Genomic DNA, 20,921 nt, shown 5'->3' on the forward strand with positions numbered 1-20,921 from the left:
CGTTCACATTTCATTACATATTATATTTGATACAATTTTGCAATCATCCTGTCTGCAAGAGTCTACCTTTGTGAAGAATCGCATACGCCTACAAGAACCTTGCATCCTGAATATTCTAGAAACGGTTCCAGTTTCCAATATTCAATTCCCACTTCCGCTGAGCCCGGAAGTGGGAGCTGCATGTTTTCAACACCAACGGGAAGGAATGCCCGAGTCACCAGACTGAGACATTTTAGAGCTGGAAACAGGGACTGAGCCGCCACTGCCCGCCACCAACCGGCGCTGCGCCACACCCAATTCAAACCAAATAAAACATAAAAACAAATATTCAGTTCTGATGTTATTAACTTATGTATCAATAAAGGCACTTAGAAATGCCAAATTTTCCAGGTTATACAAACAATGACATCTGAAAGAAGCACAAAAAAAATCCTTTTTAAAAATCATGTGACCCAGTTTGAGTTCAGGAAAGTAAAGTCATCCAGAATATATGTAAAACTTGAAATGTTGACCTTTCCAATTTTTACTGAGCAAGATAAATTTATACATCTATTTCTAACTAACAGTAACATAAGAGGTACAAAGTGGACCCCAAAGTCTCTGCTGGGCAGAAAAACTGGAAATAAACCCTCTGGGAATGTATCTATAGAGGAGAAAAGCTGAAGTAGAAGGAAATAGTCAAGAAGAAAGTTCCAAGGCAAGGTGGCAGGCTCAGATAATTACAAAGCTCTTCTAGGATCCCACGATAAATTCCTCATATTTATACAGCTAACTTCCAAATCCAGGATCTACAAAGACCAGAGTTTCTATTCTGTTGATTGCCCACCATGTGCCAGGCATTATGCCTTCATAATATTTCCCATTTAATCTCACAACAACACTAGGACACAGGTAGTGTTACCCTCAGTACTTGAGTACAGTAACTAAGAATCAACATCACACAACTAAATGTCTGAGTCAGGACCAAAAACATACATGCTACAAGAGAGTTTTTTCTACCTTTGAATTACTGATCACTAACACAAATTTTTAAAAGTGGAGAATTTTTATAATTAATAAAGTAGCCCATGATAATACAAAAATCAAACATCATAACTGCACAAAGTAGACACTAAACATTTTCCAGAGTCTCACCCTCTAGAGACAATCACCTTTTTTTTTTTTTTTTAACGTTTATTTATTTTTGAGACAGAGAGAGACAGAGCATGAATGGGGGAGGGTCAGAGAGAGGGAGACACAGAATCCGAAACAGGCTCCAGGCTCTGAGCTGTCAGCACAGAGCCCGACGCGGGGCTCGAACTCACGGACTGCAAGATTGTGACCTGAGCCTAAGTCGGCCACTCAACCGACTGAGCCACCCAGGCGCCCCTAGAGACAATCACCTTTAACAACTTGTTATAGGTCCTTCCAGACCTTTTCTAAGAAGCATTAACAATTAATGCAACAGTTAATTTTTTACTTAAGTAAAAAATGTTTTTTTTAAAAATGCCGTGTATATACCAATCCGTACCCCTTAACTATATTCAACCAGAAAGAATTGATGTTTTAAAAAGTTCAGTAATCTCTAGTGTGAAACATCAGACTTATCTAGACAGTACAAATGTAAGCAAAAGCAAACCACTGCCCAAATCTAGGTAAGTCATGTTCAGGTTTTATCACATAGCATATTCTAAAAAGCACAGATACTGAAAGAGAGAAACGAGAAAGATGAAAGGAAATACAGCCAAATAAAGTCTAGCAACTGAACACAGCACTACAGTCAGTTTATCACCACCTACCCACTCCAGAGCTGATTTTAACATCGATTTCCGGGGTAGACAGGCATCAAGCAAAACTTACCTATGACAGATCTCCTCCAATAAAAGAAGGGCTTAGTCCAGCAAAATTGAGGCAAATATCTCTGAAGTCTGAGCGTCATAATTTCAATATAGCAGCCTGCAGAACATCCTTATAGTTATTAACTGAGGAGGGGTGGAATTACAGGGAATATTTATTATCTGGAAATGTCACAATCACAACTTTTAAACAATGACAGTTCCATCTGTCTTCTAATGATATATAATATGTTCAAAACCCAGTAAAACATCTGAAATTCTAAAAAGCAACATATAGGATCACCTGGGTGGCTCAGGTAAGCGACTGACTCTTGATGTCGGCTCAGGTCACAATCTCATGGTTCAGCCACATGTTGGGCTCTACGCTGACAGTGCGGAGCCTGCTTGGGATTCTCTCTCTCCCCTCTCTCTCTGCCCACCCCCTGCCCTTGCTCGCTCGCTCGCTCTCTCTCTCTCTCTCTCTCTCTCTGTCGTCACTCTCAAAATTAATAAACACTTATAAATATTTAAATAAATATAAAAAGCAATATGTAAATAAGAAGCATTTACTGCCATCTAGCAACCACCTGGTGACTTAGAAAATTTACACTCGATTTTTAAATTTGAACCTTAAATTTGAGCCTTGCATCAGGCTCTATGCTGACAGTGCCGAGCCTGCTTGGGATTCTCTCTCTCCCTCTCTCTGCTCCTCTCCCGCTCACACTCCCTGTCTCTCTTAAAATAAGTAAATAAACTTAAAAAAAAATTTTTTTGAACCTTAAAAAACTCATGCAAGCATAAATTAAATTTTAAATATAAACATACAAAAAACAGTATTTCATTCTTTAGTGACAGAATATGAGAATGATATGCCAACCACCAGCAATCTTTTTCAAAACAACCCCAATGTTTTGAAATATGTAAATATTTTACATCAAAAAAATTAAAGAGGCCACTGGGCTGGCTCAGTCAGCAGAGCATGCACCTCTTGACCTCAAAGTCATGAGTTCAAGCCTCATGTCAAGCACAGAACCTACTTAAAAAAAAAAAAATTAAAAAGGAAAAATCAGGGTGCTTGGGTGGTTCGGTGGGTTAAGCCTCTGACTCCTGATTTCGGGTCGGTCATGATTTCATGGTTCATGGGACCCAGCCCCCAAATCGGGGCTTGTACTGGCACAGGGCCTGCTGGGAGTCCTCTCTCTTCCCCTCCCCTACTCACACTCTCTCTCTCAAACTGAAAAAAAAAAAAAGAAGAAAACAACACAGTAATCTCTAAAACTCAAAAATAAACTGAAGTAAATGATCTGTCCATCAACTTGGTAGGATAAGCGTATAAAAAAAATGATTTCAAGTCACTTAAAAAAAAAATTTTTTTTAATGTTTATTTATTTTTGAGATAGAGAGACAGAGCATGAGCGGAAGAAGGTAGAGAGAGAGAGGGAGACACAGAATCCCAAGCGGGCTCCAGGCTCCGAGCCGTCAGCACAGAGCCCGACGCGGGGCTCGAACTCACGAGGTGTGAGACCATGACTAGAGCTGAAGTTGGCCGCCCAACTGACTGAGCCACCCAGGTGCAACCCCCTTCTTTTTTTGAGAGAGAGAGAGAGAGAGAGAGCACAGGAGACAGAGCAGGCAAGTGGGGGAGAGGGGTGGAGGGGCAGAGAAAGAATCCCAAGCAGGCTCCATGCTCAGCGTAGAGCCTGACCCAGAGCTCAGTCCCACAACCTGGGATCATGACCTGAGCCAAAATCAAGAGTCAGATACTCAACCACATGAACCACCAGGAGGCCCTCAAGTCACTTTACAATAAATATTCTTGGGGGGGGGGGGGGGGGGGGGGCGGGTGGCTCAATTGGTTAAGCATCTGGCTTTGGCTCAGGTCATGATGTTGCAGTTCATGGGTTCAAGCCCCACATGGGGCTCTCTGCTAACAGCTCCGCTTGGAGCCTGGAGCCTGCTTTAGAGTCTGTGCCTCCCTCTCTCTCTGCCCCTCCCCCACTCACGTTCCATCTCTCTCGAAAATAAACATTGAAAAAACATTAAAAATAAAATAAAATAAGTATTCTGGGGTGCTTGGCTGGCTGAGGTGGTAGTGCACACAACTCTTTACCTCGGGGTCATGAGTTCGAGCCGCACGCTGGGTGCAGAGTTTACTTTAAAAAAAAAAAAGTAAAATTAAAAAGTAAAATAAAATAAAGTATTCTGATCTTATATTCCTGAGTGGAATATAGCCTAAGGACAAAAAAAAACACAGAAAATAATTTTAAATTGCATTAATTAGTCCTGACTATTAATAATAGATTGGGAGACAACTGGGTGGCTCAGTCAGCTAAGCGTCCGACTTCAGCTCAGGTCATGATCTCAAGGTTCATGAGTTTGAGCCCCGCATCAGGCTCTGTCTCACAGCTCAGAGCCTGGAGCCTGCTTCCGATTCTGTGTCTCCCTGTCTGCTCTTCCCCAACTCGTGCTGTTCCCCCCCCAAAACTAAATAAACATTTTAAAAAATAATATTTAAAAAACATAACATAAACAAACAAAAAACAAAACTCCACCCTATTTTCTTGGTCTGAACACTAAAAGCCTAGAAGCCATAAGAAAACCAGTAGCACAAACACCCCTGGCACTCTGATTGTGATCTCTAAAAAACCATTTCCCACTTGAGGAAAACAGGCTCCTTGAAGAAAAATCTGATTCCAGATCTAGAACAGGAAATATGTAAGATGAGCCTGAGATGCCTTGTGCCAGAAAATAAGGAAGTTATCAAAAACTAATGGGATCATATTCAAAAGAACACAGGAATCCATTTGAAAGGTCTCCAAGTAGTCAAACATGAGACAACTAAAATGTCAAAGAGCAACCACAATGAAAAAAACACACAGAAAACCTAAAAATCCATAACACTAAGACACTAAAAACCAAAACCAACTCACTGGTCATTTTAGGAGGACATCTACTAATTATCCTAAAAACCAGCAAAGTGAGGGGAAAATAATCATTTATTCTGTATTTCTGTATTTTACAGTCACCATATAGAATTTCAACTAATAAATGCAGTAGGAGTGATAGAATTAGAAAATCATTTTGCAATCCTCATACAATAAACAGGCAACAATCATTAGTGGCTACTAAACCACTGAATGAAAGTTAACATGAACTTTATAACAACAGGTAAGTCTTACACCACCTAAAACCACTGACCCATCTCAGCAACACTAAAAAAAAGTGAATCGACCTAACATTATGTGCCTCCTGATGATATATGATAGAAATACAATACCTCTTATGAAGTATGCTCATCAAAAAAGCCCTTAGAATTACCAGTTTATAAGAAATAACAGGGGTTAAACAAAATCACACAGACGCAATGAGCTATACTCTGAATGTAGGAAATTCTACAGCTTAAATAACATGGTTCCTTTATCAAATAAATGGCATGAAAACGGAGGAGACTTTATAGAATAAGAAACTAGGTTTAAGAGACATATCTTTCAATTGCAATGTGAGGACTTTATTTGGATCCTAACGTAAGGAGTCCTATTTTAAAAGCTATTTTTGAGACAATCAGAGAAATCTGAACGTGTTCTAACTATAGGATGGCATTAAGAATTACTGTTAACATTATTAGTTGTGACAATGGCATTGTGATTATGCTTTGGAAAAAGAGGCGGATGAAATTTGCTTTAAAATGCTACATGGTGGGGCGCTTGGATGGCTCAGTAGGTTAAAGTGTCCAACTTCAGTTCAGGTCATGATCTAGAAGTCTGTGAGTTCGAGCCCTGCCTCAGGCTCTGTGCTGACAGCTCAGAGCCTGGAGCCTGCTTCAGATTCTGTGTCTCACTCTCTCTCTGCCCCTCCTCTGCTGGCGCTCTCTCAAAAATAAATTTAAAAAAACATTTAAAATAAATAAATAAATAAAATGTTACATGGTGAGGGGGAGGGGAGATAAGGAGCAGGAGAGTATAACAAAACTAGTAGGACAAAATGTGAACGATGCTGAGGCTAGGTGGTAAGTATGTGAAAATTCACTGAACTTTAATGTACGTTGTAAATTTCCATAATAAAGTTTTAAAGTTCTATCACCAGGTTATTTGTTATATTATCATATATATCATCTATTTTTATCACTTGGAGTCTCCAGAATTTAAGGATCATGGAATTTTCCAAAAATTAAAAAAAAAAACTACAATGTTTCAAATAATACATTAATCTAAAAACCAATTACTGTATCATATTATCCATATAAAAATTACTGCTTGCATTATTAGTAGTCACTGTGCCCATCCAGACTGGTTAAATACATGTTTAGTAGACTGGTGGTTAAGTAGGATGTGGCTTCATTTTACTTCAGTTTAATGTGAGATCTTCATTGTGCTTAACTAGGACCCTGTATTTGTTTCATCAACACTTATAATCAGGACAGTGTAAGTTAGAACTTAAATGGTGTGGAGATGGGGAACTAAACCACACTGTTAATGTTTGCCATAAAAGCTGGCTTCGATCCATACACAGAGGCATTTCATTCATTAAAACCTGCAGTTTTAGGGGCACCTGGCTGGCTGGCTCAGACAGTGGAGCAGGTGACTCTTGACCTCAGGGTCATGACTTTGAGCCCCACGTTGGGCATAAACCTTACTTAAAAAAAAAAAAAATTGCAGTCTTCTAAGTCTCTCACCGCATTTTCTAAAACCACCTTAAAGTGTGAACCCAAACCAAGTTCATATCCATTAAAAAACTTTGTTAGTGTTTTGGGGCACTTGAGTGGCTCAGTCAGTTAAAATCAGGTCATGATCTCACGGTTCCATAGCTTCAAACCCGCATTGGGCTCTGAGCTGACAACTTGGAGCCTGGAGCCCGCTTCACATTCTGTGTCTCCCTCTCTCTCTGCCCCCCCCCTCCCCCTCGCTTGTTCTCTCTCTCTCTCCCTCTCCCTCAAAACTAAACATAAAAAAACTTGTGTTTTTCGAGGGGATAAACGGTTTTTAAAATTATCCAAGGGTTTAATATCCTAACAACCAATAACAACTGCTAAGAGTTCAGCCTAGTCAAAAATTAACACTAAAACTAATTCATAATGGAAATAATTACTCACTGAAATGCTTCCTGCTCATCACTATGGGCACTGGTTTAGCAATGGTTTAGAAGTGGATGGACCTGTTCTCTGGAATACAATAGAAAGGAACACTGGTTTATGAGTCAAGAGATCAAGGTCTACACCACAGTTTCAATTCCTAATTCTTACCCATCAGTGATGGCTGCCTAAAGCACTCTCTTGGCAAAGAAATCTAAGGTTTCATTTAGGACCAGAAGAAAGTCTTTAGATTCTCTGACAGTTTTTAAATGTATGATATAAAGAATCTGGGAGTAAAAGAAAATGTGCCTTTATTAGGTATCTTTTTATTGTCCCAGAAGGAATTTAAATATTTAGTCCTGTAAAAATCCAAATTAACAGCTAAAACACTGCTCCCCTTCCTCCCACATCACTCCACTCCAGCTCCTCCATAAGAGAATGCCAGAAAAACTACTAAGGGGAAAAAAAAACCATTTTCCTTTGCTTTTTCACTCTCTCCAGAAACCAATAAGGAGGTGGTGTGGCTGTTAAGAAGGCAAGCTCTGGAATAAATATTAAAAATAAATAAATAGATAGAAAGATAGATAGATAGACAGATAGATAGACAGACAGATAAAACCAGGGGGCGTGGGGGTGGCTCGGTCGGTTGAACTTCCGACTTTGGCTCAGGTCACGATCTCACGGTTTGTGGGTTCAAGCCCCGCGTCAGGCTCTATGCTGACAGCTCAGAGCCTGGAGCCTGCTTCATATTCTGGGTCTCCCTCTCTCTCTCTGCCCTCTCCCATTCATGCTGTCTCTCTCTGTCTCTCAAAAATAAACATTAAAAAAAATTTAAAAAAAAAAGAAGGCAAGTTCTGGGGCTGGACTACGTTAAAATCAATCTCTACCATTTCCTCTGAGCCTCATATTCCTTATCTGTAAACAAGAATAATAACAGTATCTATCTCATAGTGTTGTCGTGAAGATTAAATGAGATATCTGTGTTTAGAAGAAGACGTAACACATATAAACTACTCAATAAACACTGGCTGTCATTTTTTATTGCTGCTTTTATTACTATAGTTTGTTCTACATTAAAGATGCCTCGGAGAAGAAAAAAAGAATAGCCACAATACAGTTTATTTTTTAAGTGTTGGTTTATTTTTAATTTGAGAGACAGCATGCATGCACCACGCACAAATTGGGGAGAAGGGCACAGGGAGGGAGAGAGAATAAAGAGGGAATCTTAGGCAGGCTCCCACTGAGCATGGAGCCCGTTGACGGGCTTGATCCTACAACCCGGGGAACATGACCTGAGCCAAAAATCAAGAGTTGGACACTCAGCCAGCTGAGCTACCCAGGCACCCCGCATTTTAAGTGAGTGTTTTTCTTCAGTGGCAGAACTTCTTCCTCCCCTTCACATCACTATTCTAGATATTTTTAAGGACAAACTAATCTCTAGTGCTTCCTTTACATCGAAGTTTCATTTATACTTTCTTAAATGTGTACAGGCTACCTAGAGTATACTGTGGTTTCCAAGTTTTTGTTTCAACTTAAATATAAATAACAAGGAAACAAATCCTGAAATTTAAAATAAAACCAGAGGTTTCATCATTTTAAATCACTAAAATGTTAAGTTTCCCTTTAAAAAGTACCCCCCCAAAAAAGATCCTAGTATAAAAACATGTATCAACAATAAAAATCAAAAAATGCATTATCTAAGTCAAATGAGATAAAAAGGTAAATAGCAAAATATGTGAAATTTTAACAGCAACCAAAACATATGGGCACATGACAGGTAATACCTATAGACAAATATTTACATATATTTTAACAAGAGTACTTTCATATAAAAAAAAAAAGCTTTTAACCTAATCACCGTAAAGCAACTCTAAGAAGAGCCATAGAGAACACAGGCACACAGGGACATCCTACAGTGTCAGATGAGGGGCCACAAGCCACCGGTGCACTTGAAATGTGGCTACAGAGGAACTGTATTTTTAACTTTATTTAATTTTAATTTTAACTTAAAAGCTAATATTCTGGGGTTTTTTTTAATGTTTATTTATTTTCGAGAGAGAGAGAGAAAGAACACAACCAGGGAGGGGCAGAGAGGAGAGAGTGGTAACACAGAATTCGAAGCAGCTCCAGGCTCTGAGCTGTCAGCACAGAAGGAGGTGAGATCATGACCCAAGCAGAAGTCAGATGCTTAACCCACGGAGCCACCCAGGAGCCCCTTAAAAGCCAATATTCAATTCAGGTATTATAAAACTTTTATGTATGTTAGAACATCTGGACATGAGAATCTACTTCTTCAACTGTAAATTTTATGAGCTGCAAATACAGATCAGGGATCTCCAGTGACAATTAACAAAAAATGTTTATTTTTGAGAAAGCACAAGCCGGGGGGGAGGGGTAGTCAGAGAGAGGGGGACAGAGGATCTAAAGTGTGCTCTGCGCTGACAGCAGCGAACCTGATGTGGGACTTGAACTCACGAACCGCGAGACCATGATGTGAGCGGTGGATGGGCACTCAACTGACTGAGCCACCCAGGTGCCCCTCCAATGACAACTTACTGTCCACATCAAGATGTGATGTAGGTGTAAAATACATACCAGATTTCAAACGTAGCGTGACAAAAAAAGTAACAATCTCATTAATTTTATATTGATTACACATTAAAATGACAATATTTTGGATATGCCAGGTTAAACACAATATTAAAATGAAATTTTACCTGTTTTTTTAAGTGCTGCTACTATAAACTTAACTTTTACATGGCTCCCATTATATTCCTTTTTGACAACACTGTTCTAAACAATACACTCTAGCATCCGAATACCTGCCCACTAATTTACCCCTTCTCCTATTTATTTATCCTTATTAGTAACTAACAGCTGTTGTTCAGTAATATTAGGCACTCTGCTAAATGCTTTACATGGATTATCTCATTCAATTCCTCCAAAGTAGGGGGTCAGTTTTATCATTATCATCATTTCAGAAATTTTAAATTAAGAATCAAAGAAGTTCAGGACACCTGGGTGGCTCAGTCAGTTAAGCGTCCAACTTCAGCTCAGGTCATGATCTCACAGTTTGTGGGTTTGAGTCCCACATTGGGCTCTGTCTGACAGCTCAGAGCCTGGAGCCTGCTTCCGATTCTGTGTCTCCCTCTTTCTCTGCCCCTCCCTGGCTCATGCTCTCTCTGTCTCTCAAAAATAAATAAACATTAAAACAAATAAATTTTAAAAAATAAAAACAAAGAATCAGAGAAGTTTAAGTAATTCACCCAGAATATGCCCAAAGTAAGTTATGGTTCGAGGATTAGAATTCAGTTTGGTTTCAAAATTTATATTCTTAACCACTGAGGCTCTACTATAATGAACTCTGAATTTATATTCCTGAATTTTACTTTATTAAAGACACTGTCCACCAGGTGCCTCGTTAGCACAGTAGGTAACATAGGTCTCAAAAAGACAATGTCCCCGAAACAGATATTTTCCAGTGAAAAACTCCCACTCAATTCCCCTTTTTAATGAACAGCACCAAAAAAAAAGTGAACCAGGAAAGAAAAAAAATGTGAGGCTCCAAAAACAAAGATTAACCAAAACTGCACGAATCTGGCTGCCAGTAAATCAGTGCACAGGTAATAAGCACTCTATATGTTTTATCATAATGCAGCACACTCTGACCATACTAAGTACATACTCTAAACTATTAGCAATTGGTAATTTGAAGACCTGTAATAAAAGTGGCCTCTCCATACTCTATATTACAGTTACTATTTCTTGGCACTTATAAACCAAACACAGCAATAAGAATGTTGCATGTATCGTTTTATTTCATTCATAGCAAAACGAGAAAGTAAATTTTATTCTTCCCATTTTTCATATGCTGAAAATAAGGCTCAAAGAAATAAACGGCGTAAGGCCATGCAACTAGCTAAGGGTCAGAGCAGGATTTCAACCTAACAAATCTACTCTACTATATCATCTCTCTATCATCAGGGTGATGAGGTGAGTGACAGCACATCATTTTGCTTCTAATACAACTTTGCTGAGGTTTGACAATGAAGAGTAGTACTTGAATTTATCACCTCCATTAAAATGGGGTACTGAGATTTCATTTTTAAAATGTCAGATAACATTTGAATACAGTATCATTTGTACTATCAATCATGCCCCTATCTACTTTCTAAGAAATGCTGCACAAAACACTTGATAAATGTAAAACAGAAACTTTGAAAGCATAAATTTACAACTCAAGACACACACAACTTTGAGAAACTGATTTTGCAGATGCACTTATGAAAATAGTTGTTCCGTATTTACTGCCTATCATTAGAGAATTAAAGGTACGCTACCAGAAATACGTAAAGAATACAGGGATAGCACAGAGAAGAGAAGGTTCAGAATCAGGAAAAGATATCCTGGAGACAGAGAATACTATCAAACTGCAAGAACCAAATCACTAGCTGCAACTCAATCTTTAGACACGTTCTAAATTAGGCCACACTTAACTAGCAGTTTTGTGTGCAAAGAAATATACAATAATGCAATCTAGAAATAATTTTTTCCAACCACAAAACTAAGAAAATCTCTATCAATTACTTACTCAAAGCAGGTTTGTATTGTAACAAGACAGAACTAGGTGACTTCTCTTTCCAACTATAATATTTACAAGATGACCTAGGGAATGTTCACATAGAAGTGTTTTGCTATGGAGTCCCTGGGTGGCTCAGTAAGTTAAGTGTTCCACTCTGGCTCAGGTCATGATCTCACGGTTCGTGAGTTCGAGCCCTGTGTCGGGCTCTGTGCTGACAGCTCAGAGCCTGGAGTCTGTGTGGATTGTGTCTCCCTCACTCTCTGCCCCCCCCCCCCCAACTTGTGAGCAGGTGCGCGCGCTCGCGCTCTCTCTCTCTCTCTCTCTCTCTCTCTCTCAAAAATAAATAAACATTAAAAAAATTTTTAGGGGCACCTGGGTGGCTCAGTCGGTTGAGCATCCAACTTCAGCTCAGGTCATGATCTCGCAGTTTGTGAGTTCGAGCCCCGCGTCGTGCTGTCTGACAGCTCAGAGCCTGGAGCCTGCTTCAGATTCCGTGTCTCCCTCTCTCTCTGCCTGTCCGCCACCCACACCCAGTCGCTGTCTCTCAAAAAATAAATGTTAAAAAAAATTTGTTTTAAAAAAGAGACATTTTAAGCTAGCCAAGTAAAAAGGTGGCTCTAAGAAAAATTAATAAATGAAACATTAAAAACAGCAATTCTCCAAGATCAACTTGGGAGAATCAAAAACTGTATCAACTAGGCACACACAAAATAATCAATCACAAGCAATTGTGACTTAAAACTGCCTGTTGCTCGAAACCCTCCTTAATTATTACCATAGCAGTCCTTTGAAAAAGCATAGTAAGGGGAAAAGCCTACTGCTTAAAAATATTGTATCTTTTAGACTAAAACAGACTCAAATCATAAAAAATGACAGTTAAGCATTCATCTGTTTTTTCAACACTGTGCTATAAATTTTCAATGTCCTCAACAAGCAAAGGTCTGGAAAGGCTAAATTCTAAAACAAAAAGAGCCACATTAAAGAGTCAAAGAAAAAGTAAACAACTTTTTGTGAAGCTTCACTTCTCTGGGAAGGGTCTGAGTCACTGACATCCTGTTCTGCTTCTAGAGGCCAAGATTAACTCCACTATTCAGACTAGAGTTTACCAAGCCCCCTGGTTATGCTGGGGACCACCTAACCCCAAGCATCTACCCAACAGGTAAGATCAACCAGTAAACATCTGTTAATAATTGCAAGTAAATACTACGCATGATCTGTCTGCACTGGCACAGAATTTCCATTTTCATGAAAATTCCTTTGTGGTGAACAATAAATATAAATTTCACTTTACATAAAAAGCCTAAAAGGCTAAATGATTTTTCTAAACTAAAGAGCCTATGTGGTAGGCAAAATAATGGCCTCCCCAGAGATGTTTGTTTTCTAATCCCCAGAATCTGTGAAAATGTTGCTAAACAGCAAGGGAGAATTAAGGCTGCAGATGGAATTAAGGTTGCTAATCAACTGACCTTGACATGGGAAGGTTATCCTGGATTATTCGGATGGGCCCAATGAAATCACAAGGGTGATGATACAAGTGAAAGAGCGAGGCAGAAGAGGCAGTGTCAATCAGAGACGGGAAGACAGGAGCAAAGGAATGCTTGTGTACAGCCTCCAGAGCTGGAGAAGGCAAGGAAAATTTCCCATGGAGCCTGCAGAAGGAATGCAGTCCAGAGACACCCATTTCTGACTTCTGACCTCCAGAACTACAAGATAATAAGCTTGTGTCGTTCCAAGCCACAACTTGTGGCAACTGGTACAGCAGCGATAGGAAACGAATACGGAACCTAAATCTGGCACCACGGAACAAGATTTTACCAAATAGTTTTATAAAGAACCTAAGTAGCAAGTGGTAACGTTTAGCACTGATTTGCATATAAAAACATCTCCCCCATCTAATCCCTCAAAATTCAACTTGTATACTCACATAAAAGTTTCTTGATTCCTAAAGAAAATTAAATAGTGATTAATCCTGAATTTTAAAATATTATTTAAAAATATAACAGCAACTTTTCTGCCCAGTACCAAGAAAGAATGAAGTATTCCACAGAAGTTAATTTTTTTAATAAGTTTATACTTTCCAGAACAAAACCCTACTCTTTATGAAAATTTAATGATCTTTCTAAATTCTTCTGCTTCCCTTGTTCCATAAAAAGATGGAACAGGGGCGCCTAGCTAACTCAGTTGATGGAGCATGCAACTCTTGATCTCAGGGGTTGTGGGTTCAAGCCCCACGTCGGGTGTAGAGATTACCTAAAAAAAAAAAAAAAAAAAAAAAAAAAAAAAAAAGCAGAAGAGAGATGGAACATATTAAAACCTGATGAATTCAAGGTCCACATTTGAAAACTGAAACACTAAACGAGAATACACTAGTGTGTCTTAGTTTTCAAAAGTGTCTTTTTCCTTTTCCTGCTGTAATTCCAGCTCTCACTATCCCCATTTCAAAACTCCTCTCCCAATACCCTTACACGTACATGGAAACATAAACACACATGCACACTCCCAACTCACAAAGAACTGGATATTTCTAAACCATCTGTGGACTAAGCAAACCAGACATCTAAGTAAAGCTATGTATGTTAACTGAGAGGCAGAACAGGATTAGTAGTAGTAAGAGCTCAGATCTGGAGCAGCTCAGGCTTAAAACCTAGCTCCACCACTTCCTAGTGGCATGAATTTACTGAGGTCAAGTACACAGTCTCCTCAGTCTTCATTTTTTCATCTGTGAAACAGGCATGTTCATACGTACCTCTCAGCATTTTTTTGAGAATTAAATTTTAAAATGTATAAAATGTCTGACACATACTAATAAGGACTAAACAAGGAGTAGCAAAATTATCACATGATAATAACAATGATGAATTTGATGATGTCATAAAGAACATGACCAGGGCAGAGGCTGTGTGATAAAATTTTAATACTATTTCAGAACAAGACAAAATTAATGACAGCTTGACTTTGGGATTAATGGGATGTGATTATAAAAGTAAAAGATGCATTCAGAAATTACATGTTTACTAAACTAAATACAGGATTTACACTAGTACACAATATAGGATTGTGTTAATTACCAAAGTACATGAGGATTAACCATTACTTATTATCACAGACTTACAACTCATGTCAAAACATCTGTCTTAACACTCCAACTGCATATATAATTTTCTGGCTCTCTGTGATCCCTTAAATTAAATCATTTTTACAATAGTTGCCTATTATTTGAAAATTCACCCACAACCTCCCTCTATCGACACAAGAAGATTACGGTCAGAATTCTTTTCAACTGGAAGGAAAAAAGGTTGCATATAGGAAAGAATAATAATTATTATTACACCGGGGAAGAGGGAATGGAAAAATAGAATCAAGTCCAAACAAGTAAATAGACAATGTTTCCAATGGACAGGAAAACTCAGAACTTAAGGGATGTCAACCAGACTGTAGACAGTTTTTTAGTCTAGGTAACCTAGTTGTCACTTGGCAGAACACTTGGGCTCTAAATCCACAGAGCCACATGATCTCTGAAGCTCTTCTGGCTCTATAGGCCACAGTGCTTCAATTCAAAATTACTTTGGCAATATAACCTGAGGATTCATTTTGCTCCTACTTTAAAATATTAACTCTTCAAAGCCTTGTCCTCTTGTCCTCTAATTTACAATACTAATTTTCAAACCAGTAAAGGTTTTCCCAGAAGCATGAAGTCCACTGTAGGCCATTTTAATATATTTTCATATGATTTTTTTTCTATTTTTAAGAAAAGAGTTAACTAACACCAAATATTTAGTATCATGATGCAATGCAATTCTAAGCTTTAAAAGGATTTTCTTTCAATAAAGAAAGTAGGTAAAAGGTTTCTAAACTACACACTATTCCATAAAGCATCAAAATGGAAACAACTTTATTACTCACTTATAACTAACAGAGGCAGCGTGGTTTGGTTTACTAACAAGAGAGCAGATTCTGCCATGGGTTTAATGTGTGCCTGTGGGCAAATCACTCAACATCTTTGCATCTGCTTCTCCAACCATAAAAAAGGAAAAAATTTGCTGACCTGCCTCAAAGGGATATTATAAGGAATAACGAATGATCATGAAACTTTAAAAACATAATGTGCCACTTAAAAACATTATAATGCTAGTGTTAAAAAAACCCTTTAGAAACCACATATTCTGACCCTAAGCATCTGCAGGGGTCAATGCCTACGGTAGTGTGTCCTAAAATTAACCTTCCTAATAAATGCTACTAGGGATCCAAGAACAGCATTAGCTACTCTAGCAGCAGCCATACAGCACAGGGATGCTCCCTCACTAACCTCACAGCTTACTTTTTCATAGCAATCTCATGCAGTTAGATTTCATTATTAGTTAGTAGCTGTAATAATAATCCATAGGCCTATGAGGGGCTATCATAAATGCTGCTGGGACTGTTCACCACCTAGAAGCACTAAATATTCAAATAAATTAATGATACTTACTGATTACCTAATTGAATGCTAAACACTGCTATACATGAGGTTTGCACATATCTGCCAAAGCTAAAAGCTAAAGAAACATAGTGGTGCCTTTACCATATAATTTGTGTAACTTTTTAAATGTTTATTTATTTTTGTCAGAGAGAAAGACAGAGAGAAACAGTGCGAGTGGGAAAGGGGAAGAGAGAGAGGGAGACACAGAATCTGAAGCAGGCTCCAGGCTCTGAGCCGTCAGCACAGAGCCCGACGTGGGGCTCGAACCCACAAACCACGAGATCATAACCTGAGCCGAAGTCAGACACTTAACCGACTGAGCCACCCAGGCATCCCTAATTTCTATAATTTTTGATATTTATAGCAAACTTGTACTGCTTTTATAATAAAAACTTCTGAATTCTGGTAGGAATAGAACTCGTTTAGAAAAAAATATGTCTCTAAGTTGGGGGAAAGCAAAATTAGGTGACTAAGTGTCAAAAACCCTCAATACACAAAACAACTTTTAAAAAAAAATCCCTGAACAACTAAACAGAGATGGGTCTTTTGGTGAGATATCCTCACCAAGATAAAACTGAAAAAATGAAAAGCTACATTTTTTGTTTTTAATTCCCAAATAGGCATAAGCCAAGCTGCCTCATTTAAACTTTGACAGCAATAGTAGCTCCTTTGTCTTCAAGCCTGTTCGCCTTTCCTTTTACTCCTCTCTAGAGTAGAGACAGGCTTGGCAGGGCCCCATCGCGCATTTGCCCCACCCCCACAGGCTCAGGATGCCAGACCAGCTTCAGGTGACTAACTGCCACATCAGAACAGTGATCGGATCAAGAGAAGAAAAAAATGTTTGCCCTACATACGCAAGGCTAGAGGTGGATGCTTATCCAGAAAATAAATATCTCCAGTGGTTCACCTAATCCAATAACAACCCTCTAGGCTTGGAAGTAAAATTTACTTTTCCCTTGAAAGAATCCCATTTGGGCAAACCAGCAGCAAATTAGAAGAAAGGACAAGTATTATATTTACTAAGAGAAGCTTCTGCATCAGGAAGGGCTGGGATAAAGTAAGTCTGAAATGGGAGCAAAGAGTTCTTAGAATCAAGAAATCTGGTTTTCCCCTTCCATTAAATACTCTGTTTTTAAGGAATTCATAAAGACAAAAATAACAGGTTTTAACCTCAATCACAAAATTACTTTTCTCCAAAACTTCCAAATCAATCCTTAAGTTACAAAAGATTACAGTAGCTGTATCACCCTGAAAGTGTATTTAAATTAAGAGTTTGCACATTCTTTCCAGAGAACTAAGAATAATAGTTACAATTTATTTCGAATTTACTATGTAATAGATCCTGTTATTACATTTAGTCATCCCCCATAATCCCATGAGGTAAGTACTATAAATGTTTCTCATTTTAGACAAGGACACCAGCCTTCTTAGAAGGTTTAAGAAAACTGCCCACAACTTGGGTAAACAGGAGAATCCCAATTCAATCCCAAACACTCTAGATTAAAGAATCCTCACTCTATCAGTTTATGAAAGAAGTGACTGGCTTTTACTGGAATAATAAAGCTACCACATACTGACTGCTGAGAACTATGCCAAGTGTAGTGTCAAACATTTTCAGTGCTATTTCATTTAGTACTTACAAACCTTGTAAGGTAACTATTATTATCCCATTTTGCGAAAAATGAAAATGACGTTTCCTTTCATTGCAAAAATAAATAACTGCCCAAACTTCAACAGCCAAGTCAAGAACAGAGAGAGACGGTACTGGGAACAAGACCTCTCTTTCCAAGCCATATGCTCTTAATCATTAAGCCACACTGTTTATTGGGCACTTTAACTAAACAAAGATGGTTTTTACAGCCATATTCAAGTATAGTTTTTCCTGTCAGTAGAAAGTGAATCTTTTCTTTAAATTCCATTTGCTCAAAGTTTTGACAGTTTACAATCTTCATTTCTGCGATGAAAGTAAATGATTAAAAAGAAGTGTAATTTTTTGGGGGGCGCCTGGGTGGCTCAGTCAGTTAAGCATCCAATTTCGGCTCTGGTCATGATCTCAGGGTTCCTGGGTTCGAGCCCTGAATCAGCTCTGTGCTGCCAGCGAGGAGCCCGTTTGGAATTCTCTTTCTCCCTCTGTCTCTGTCCCTCCCTGACTCATGCTTTCTCTCTCTCAAAATAAATGAATAAACTTACAAAAAGTGTGATTTTCAAAGAAACGTAAACAGGTATCAATGATTATGTTGTCATAAGAGATCCACACCCAGCAGAAGTATCAAATACAGGAGACAGCAGTCTGTTCTTGTCAAAACCTTGACATGGGACTTCAGGAACCTGCTTCAGATTCTCTCTCCCTCTCTCGCTGCCCCCACCCCCCGCCCCACTCTCGCTCGCTCTCAAAATAAATAAAAATACATAAACTTTAAAAAGATTAGCAGCAGATCAGTAACAGGTGACATTACAGAGCTGTGTTTCTTAATATTCGTATCAAAGTTTCCACTGAGAACTTGATGAAATTCATCTCCCCAAGAAAATGTATGGCCACATGAATTTGGGCACATAAACTTTGGGGAGAGGAGAGATTTACAGCAACCGTGAAGCCCATATCTGGACCTTCTGAGTGGAGCACGAGCAAGTATTAATTAAGGAATACTGGGAATTATACTCAAAGTAAGACAAGTGCTGTTTTAAAATTTTCCCTCTTTTTTGCCTTTTATTTTGTCCCTTCCTTCTATTAACCAGCCTAAAATATGACCCTTAGCATAGAAAGTTAAATACCAAATTTGGTTTCTCTGTCTCTGTAAACTGACCCTTTTATTTTCTAGTAAACTGTTAATATACTTTTATAAACTCATGGTTTTCCTCCCCAAACCTGACTGCTATCTTGAATCTTAGTATGAAAACTATCAGATTTCCAGAAACACATTATCTTCCATGGAAAACTTGAATGTCAGAATTTCCAGCCCTCTCAAAAGCAGAAATGTAGTCATTTTTATAACAAAAGTTCTCTTATTTATTTTTATTTTTTATAGTATTTATTTCTTATTGAGAAACAGAGATAGCACACGAGCGGGGGGGGGGGGGGGGGGGAGGGAGACACAGAATCTGAAGCAGGTTCCAGGCTCCAAGCTGTCAGCAAAGGGCCCGACACAGGGCTCGAACTCACGAACCATGAGATCATGACCCGAGCCAAAGTCAGACACTCAACCGACTGAGCCACCCAGGCACCCCACAAAAGTTCTCTTTTAAAATTAAGATACACATACTGATTAGTAGTTTAAGACATAACAAATATGCACACAGTCTTATTTTGATGTAAAGTAATTAAATGAAAAATTTCAATTATCTTGAGAACGAAAAGCCAGTTATGCCTTATATTTCGTTCACTGTCCACTAGGTATAAAGGAGGCCCAACTGAAAAGAAAAAATACTGACACACTTTCTTCACATGCCTTATCAAAATCCACACCTTCTACAATCCGCAACATTTAAATACCAAAAGGATTAATATGACAATGGTTTCCACTGCTTACCAAGTGTCACACTGAATACTAGATTCTAATTCTCATGAATGCAGAAACATCTTCGTTCTGTGACACCAAAAGGAAAGCGGCAAGAATCCTATTTTTATTTTCACATTTGCTTGTTTTGAGAGAGAGCGTGAGAGGGGGAGGGACAGAGACGGGGTGGGGGGAGGGGAGTGGTGGTTAGAGAATCCCAAGCAGGCTCCACAGTGTCAGTGCAGAGCCCAACGCCGGGCTCGAACTCACAATGAGATCATGACCCGACCTGAAACCAAGGTCAGAATGCTTAACTGACTGAGCCACCCAGGTGCTGCAAGAGTCCTGTTTTTAAGCAATTCATCAAGAACAAAAGTTTGCAACTCTTTTTAATGTATCTATCACTAAAATATTAATAAAGCGTATCTATATCTTGTTTACAGCCACATTACACGAAGCAATATGCCAGTTAGCATTTTTCATAAATATAAAATATAATGCTTATTTCCAAAAATTACACAGCCCTAACTTCATTCTAAACCCCAGATTTTTAGTTCTTCAACCAAAAAATCTTGGTGTCCTCCTCAATTCTCCTTCCTTCCCATTGAATCTGACCGGAACTACTGGCTGTACCTTCAAAGGAGATATAGACCCTGACCACTCCTCACTCCCCTCACTGTGATGGCTAATATCCCACCATCATCATCTATTAAAATAGCTTCCTAACTGGTCAGCTTCTATCTTCAACTTGCCTTCAGCCTGTTTTTAACACAACAAAGAGTGATCCCTTAAGAATATAATGAAAATCTGCGACTCTGTAACGAGATTGCATAACTCACAGTTCCCTATTTCTACGAGAGTGAAAACCACAATCCTTAACAATGGCCTTCAAGGTCCTAGGTGATCTGATGGGCTCCGCCCTCAACCTGCATACCCTTTATCCACCCCCTCCCATTCTCTTCTTTCCTTACTCCACTGCAGCCACCTTGGCCTCTGTGCAGTTCAATGAACATGCTGACCTGTCTTTAAAGCCACATGACTAATGACATCTTTTAGACAAATATTTGTGCCAATGTCTTCTCAATATACCTATTTGGCCACCTTTACACCACAGCCTGTCCCGCTCTGTGCTGGAGTCTGCTTTAGATTCTGTGCCTCCCTCTCTCTCTTCCCCTCTCCCCGCTCACAGTCTCTCTCTCTCAAAATTAAGTAAATATTAAAAAACAAAAATGTAAAGGGCACCTGGGTGGCTTAGTCAGTTAAGCTGCCCACTTCGGCTCAGGTCATGATCTCACAATTAGTGTGTTCGAGCCCCGCATCGGGCTCTGTGCTGACAGCTTCGGAACCTGAGCCTGTTTCAGATTCTGTGTCTCCCTCTTTCTCTGTCCCTCCTCCACTTATGCGCATGAGCGCGCTCTCTCTCTCTCTCTCTCTCTCTCTCTCTCTCTCTCAAAAATAAACATTCAAAAAAGGTTTTTTAATAAAATAAATAATAAATTAAAAA

General features: G+C 38.9%; 1 protein-coding gene across 7 annotated transcripts in view; it reads right to left on the reverse strand.

Annotated features, from left to right (window-relative positions):
- Positions 1-20,921, reverse strand: part of ARID4B (AT-rich interaction domain 4B) — a 157,208-nt gene that overhangs the window by 128,304 nt on the left and 7,983 nt on the right. The gene's annotated exons all lie outside the window — the stretch shown is intronic.

Source organism: Lynx canadensis, chromosome D2 (assembly GCF_007474595.2).
Source record: "Lynx canadensis isolate LIC74 chromosome D2, mLynCan4.pri.v2, whole genome shotgun sequence".
NCBI lineage: Eukaryota > Metazoa > Chordata > Mammalia > Carnivora > Felidae > Lynx > Lynx canadensis.